Here is a 6,186-nt window from a genome sequence, read left to right on the forward strand (position 1 = left end):
TAATTAGTGATCAAATCACTAATTAAATCTCTCATAAATACTAAGTCCAAATCCAATGGGCAATCGGACATTAGAATTCATCGATATGTAACCCTGATCGAAAAGTTCCAACCAGTGAGACTCTTGACCCCGGTACCCATAACGTGTGGAACTCATGATCAGAGAATCTGATTCTCGATCACTGAGTCTCAAACATGTAGGATTCTACACCAGCCATCAGATCAGATAGGAACCTCTAATGTGTGTTACCCCACAGGTTCGAACCTAAGCCGGTAGCACAGGAATCAATTTCTGTACTAATCAAAGTGACCATCTAGCAATGGTATCCGACGTTCGGATAGGTCAAAGAGTCGCAATCACAACACTCTGAACCTACATGAATATGGTTACTGTATAATTCATCCTTTTGACCCCTGTGTTTAGGACAACTCAGGGTTAAACTGTCAACCCTAATCAGATCATCCGAATCGTGCTCAACTCAAACAGTCCTGTGACTCCTCACAAAGACTATCCTGGCCAAGGTTTTGCTAAATTGAAACACGACTATACACAGCTCCTAAACTGAAGTGGTCAATCCCATCTTGACACACGCACCGACAAGTCAAGTACTTGACTACACCCAGCAGCCTTCCGTCACTGAATTAAAAATTCAGATAGTCCAATGCCTAAGTGCAGTGAGTTGCTTGCAAGTCACTGTGGCGGTCTCAGGTCAGAGGGATATTTATACCCATATTCCATCGGAGCAAATCTTGATAGCAGAAATAGCTCTGGAGTCGGTCACATTCAATGCAGATGTACCCTTACATCTCATCTGTATGCCATACAGTGTCTCCACACTCATTGGTTAAGAGGACAACCAACCTATATGGCACACAACGACCTATGCTTGATAAACGTTGTCATCCTTAGTAACAACATATCATTTGGTCGCGAACAGATTTAAGGACTAAACGACAAATCCTCCTTTGTCGAGTCTAAATAGTCCTAAGGACTTCACCACAACATAGGAGTTCATTAGAAGATAAAATATTTTATGATGAAAAATATCAAAATAATTTTTATTAATTCATAATTCATGTACATATACAAAAATGAGCACAACCACTAACAGGCTAATGATTGACTTTGGGACACTATTCCAACAATCCCTCCCATCAATCTCACTTACCTGGCCAATATGGTAAATCATATTTTGATTAGATCACTTAATGATTGGAGTTGACCCATACTAACTAGAAAATCAGTATGACTAATTTAGGTGTCCCTAGTTCAACTTGTCTTGAGTCCTCTTTATGACTTGGTGAAGCCAGTAGGAAGATTCATGACTGGTTGGGTGGACCAGCTTATGCCTAATTTTTTTAAATTTGACTTGGTGAAGTCAGTAGGAGGATTAAGATTAACTGGTCAAGCCTCATCTCATCTCTCAATTCAACTAATTAAATCTTCTAAAATTGTTAAGTCCTAAAATGAAATAGTTATGGTGATAACTAGATCATAGCCTCCCATTAAGTTGGGTGATAATGAGTCCCATAGTTTAGATGATCATTGGAGGTGCCACATGCCTGGTGCTCATCTAGCTGTCAGAATTATCATTCATAATATATTATTTTAGTTGTATCTTTCTGATGATGGTCAGGTTGGCCGAGCCACACTCGGGTCTGGTCACTCGTTTGTCAGATATACTAAATTCTGGTATGTTAATGTTTGGACCTAACTAGAACCTTCAATGGAGGCTCCACATGCCTGCTGAAGAGGTGTCTGGGCAAAATTGAATACTAAAAATTATTTGGTGAAACAATTAGTTAAGAACCTATCCAGGGTACACAAGGGTTGGCCAAGCCACACTCGGGCCCATGTCCAGTCCATGTGGATTCTAGTACCCACTAAGAAATTAATGTACTTCTTCGAATTGAAGGTAGAGGCTATCAATTTGAATAAAATAGTGGGAGAACCTTTAGGCTAAAATCTATATCTTTAGACTTAATCAATTCATATACTAATTAGGTTCTAATTTTTCTTTTGCAGTTATGGCCACCACCTTATCACTCCGATCACTATTAGATAGTGATAAATTGATGGATCCAAATTTTGATAGCTGGTATCGAAAGCTCAAAATAGTCTTGGAGCATGAACGGATCTTGTACGTATTGACAGATCTGGCACCCGAGGAGCCAGCTTCGAATGCATGTAGCACGGTCAGAGACACTTATCAGAAGAGGCTCAACGATTGAACTACGGTTCGTTGTATTATGCTGGCGGCGATGAATGATGAGTTTAGCTATCGTTTTGAGAATGCTCAGCCACAGGACATGTTGCAAATATTGAATGAGTCTTTTGTCACACTCAATAATGTTGAAAAGCACAAGACTAGTTGTGCCATCTTCAATGCTCGAATGAGGGAAGGAGCATCAGTCACTGATCATGTATTGTACATGATCGAGATGATTGAGTGCTTAAGCAAGTTCGGCTTTCCCTTGCATGAGCAGTTGGGAAAAGATGCTATTCTGAACTCTCTACCCAAGTCTTACCTTTCTTTTTTTATTCATTTTTGAATGACAAAGCCTGCAGCTAACTACCACGGTTTGCTGGGATTACTGTAAAATTTTGAGAAGGATCACCAGCTCCAAAAGGAGTTGGTGAATGTTGTGGGAGGGTCTTCTTCTGGATGTCGATCCTTTAAGAAAAGAAAGAAGAACAAGAAAATGGTGCAAAGTGCTGGGGCACCCAAATCCTGTTAGACCAAAAAATCTAAGTCCGATCAGAGTCAGGCGAAATGCTTCTACTACAAGAAGTAAGGGCACTAAAAAAAGAATTATCCTCAATACATTGCCTCTCTAGATTCAAACAGATCAAGAAAGAAGCAAGTTGTTGCTGGACAAAGTAATTATATGATAACACCTTATAATTTCTCAATTTATGATTCTACTATCTGAGTATTAGATATCGAAAGTTCTTTTAATATTTGTAATTCGTTGCAGGGTCTGCTGATAAATACTTAATTTAAGTCATTTAAAGCAAAAAATTATATTTAATTTATTTTATTTATTAAAAATTTGATATTTTTTTATGTTTTACAGGAAAGATGATCGTCGATACAAAGAGTTCAATTCATAGATCAAAAAGACTCAAGTTTGAAGAAATTTAGACTTAAAATAAAATTAAAATAAAAGAAGGATGCATATGATATTATAGAAAATGAAGATACTATGCAAGGAATCCAAAAAGATATAGATGTCATTGTGAAAAAATAAAAGATTCTTTTTGGAATATACAAAGAATGTTTCACGTGAATTCAAAAAAAGAAATGCTCTGGGCGCGCGTGAATGCCCGCGCGTGAACACGTGAACGCGTGGACGCGGGACGAACGCGGGGCGGACGTGGATGCGGGACGGATGCGGGCAAGCACGGATCGCGGCAGCAGCGCAGGATGCAAATGCGTGAGGCATGGACGTGGCGTGGCCATGAGCCCGGGCACGGGTGCAGCATCGTGCGGGTGTGGGCGCACGGCAGACGGGTTCACAAGGAATTTTTTATGGCGGTCAAAGAGATGCTTATTAAAGGAAAAAAATTAATATTTAGAAATACTTTGAAAGAAAAAATTTGTATTTTCTTTAGTCCCACATCGAAAAATCATATAAAATCCTTCCTCCTAACACCTATAAAAAGACTTTTGTACTCCCATTGGAGGGGGGAGCCCAAAAATTCTTCTAGAGCCTTGCATAGAATAATAGAAAGGGACTACTTCATGAGCAGCTAGGCTAGCAGTCTCGGAAGTGGAAAAAAAATTTTGTAACGACACAGAGATGGTTTATTGTTCTAAACTTTCCTGTATTTCTTTATATGCAATAAAGATTATGCTTTTTATTTAAATCGTCATGTGTTCTTTATTTGCTCTCCTTTATATGCTTTTATTTATGCTTTATTGTTAGATTAATATTAGAAATAACTTTTACTTTCTGGAGACGCACCGTGATCTACGGGTACAGGGCGTGCCGAGAAAAGAAGAGTTGTTTACCTAGTACTTTCTGGAGATGCGCCGTAATCTACGGGTACGGAGCGTGCCGAGGAAAGACAGGTATTTTTTCTAAGATTAATCATATCCATTTAATTAAAAAGAAGAGATACAACTCTGCTAGTGCAAAGTAATTCAAAACTCCCGAGCTCTTTATTTTTAATTACCTCAATTTTAAGATAATTTATTTTCTAAATCAAAAATAACACTTCTTTCTTTTATCTTGCAATCTCAACTTAGTCCAAGGTCCTTGAGATACGATCTCGACTCATCCTACCTACGTAGTGAGTAGAGTTATTTTTGGTGCTATCAACGACTACGCATCAAATTTTGGCACCGTTGCCGGAGATCTTGACACGGTTTAATTAAAAAAAAAATTGAAATTTTTTTTAAAAAAAAAAAAAAAAAAGAAGCCACTGACATTTCATAACACTTAACTAAAATAGCGTAACCTCAAATATAAAAATTTCTAACTTGATTGGACACCCTGTTTCTTTGCATTGCATCTCCATAATTAATCTTAAGGGCAATAATCCATTAACCAAATAAGGTGGGGATTTGATCACCCTTCCTTGGCCCACAAATCACTCCCTTGCATTTGCATAACCTAGACCTTAATCTAAAATCAAATAGATGTCAGCCCTAGGAATTTCAAGCTCAATAGGATAAGAAAGCTCTAGAGTTGAACTGAGTGCGGATTGGTTAATTGCTCGATGTCTAAGGCAAGTGGTTAAAGAAAGTGGTTTTCAATTGGTTCCGTTGACTGACCTGGCCAACTCAGTTGGTGTCTAAGGAAAGCAACAAGCAGGGAACCTCCCACATCTTACGCTTACCTGGCCGAGTCAGTTAGTCAGTCTTGAGCTTGGAGTGCTCAAAGGCGGTCTTGAAAGTTAGGAGCTGTCTAGATCTAAGTTAACCTTAGGATAGAGAGTCTATGATTGTTTAAGTTGATTGCAATTAACATCTAAACATTAACTAATTTCTCCCTTTTCATAGATTTAAGATTCTTAGGTTCTTCTCTTTAGATTTTCTTCATTCTTTTCTCATTTATTATAAAAATATATATTATAAAAAGAAAAATTTTTGTGTTTGCTCTACAGTATAATTGTAAGGTGTATGCTTGGCCGTAGATCGTTACGACCAGAAATCCAACCTTTTGATCCAAAAATAGAAGGAACCTTTAGAGCCAACAGACGTAAAAATATGGACTGAAATCAGGAGAATGATCCACCCAAGCAATTGAAGGAGTACTTTACTCCTTCCACATATACCTACTCTCCTTGTATTCAAGTGCCCCCTGTGGAGGCCACTCAATATGAAATTAAGTCCAGTATAATCCAAATGTTACCTTCATTTTATGGACTTAGTAATGAGGACCCTTATAAACATCTTGAAAATTTCTTGAGATATGCTCAACTGTCAAAATTCACAACTTCTTCGATGATGCTCTTAGGTTAAAATTATTCCCTTTCTCACTTAAGGACAAAGCCAAATACTGGCTACATAATTTGGATTCCATGACTATATCAACCTGGGACCAGTTGCAAGGAGAGTTTCTCAAGAAATATTTTCCCATAGGAAAAACTAATCAAATAAGGAAAGCCATAACTAGTTTTTCCCAATTAGATGGAGAAATATTTCATAAAACATGGGAGAGATTAAAGGACCTTATTAGAAAATATCCCCACCATGCTGTACCCAAGTGGCAGTTAATCCAATATTTTTATGATGGGCTCTCTGAAAGACATCGATAAATGGTCGATGCATCATGCGGTGGGACATTCATGCTGAAAAATGAGGATGAGGCATGGCAACTATTTAAATTTTAAGTGAAAATTCATTACATCATATGTCTGCCTCTGTTAGAGATAAACCCATGTTAAACCCAAAAAGAGGTGGAATATATGAAGTAGGAAATGCCATAGATATCCATCAAAAGGTAGATGAACTGTCCCAAAAATTAGATCATCTTCTAAATACTGGATAATCCCGATTCCACCTAACCCAATCCAAGAAGTTTGTGCATTGTGTGCAAGTCCGAACCATTTTGTTAGTGAATGCCCAGCCGCACCTCAATTTCTTGAGTTTGTGCACGAGCAGGTTCAGCAAGCTCAAGTCCAACAAGCTCGCAGACCAGGAAACGATCCATATTCGAACACTTATAACCCCGGCTG

General features: G+C 38.2%; 1 non-coding gene across 1 annotated transcript; it reads right to left on the reverse strand.

Annotated features, from left to right (window-relative positions):
* Window positions 1–5,601: 5,601 nt before the first annotated feature.
* LOC140851889 (small nucleolar RNA R71) lies at window positions 5,602–5,707 on the reverse strand. Its single transcript, XR_012134644.1, has one exon. It is a non-coding gene; the product is annotated as a small nucleolar RNA R71 (small nucleolar RNA).
* Window positions 5,708–6,186: the final 479 nt, after the last annotated feature.

Source organism: Elaeis guineensis, chromosome 9 (genome assembly GCF_000442705.2).
Source record: "Elaeis guineensis isolate ETL-2024a chromosome 9, EG11, whole genome shotgun sequence".
Lineage (NCBI taxonomy): Eukaryota > Viridiplantae > Streptophyta > Magnoliopsida > Arecales > Arecaceae > Elaeis > Elaeis guineensis.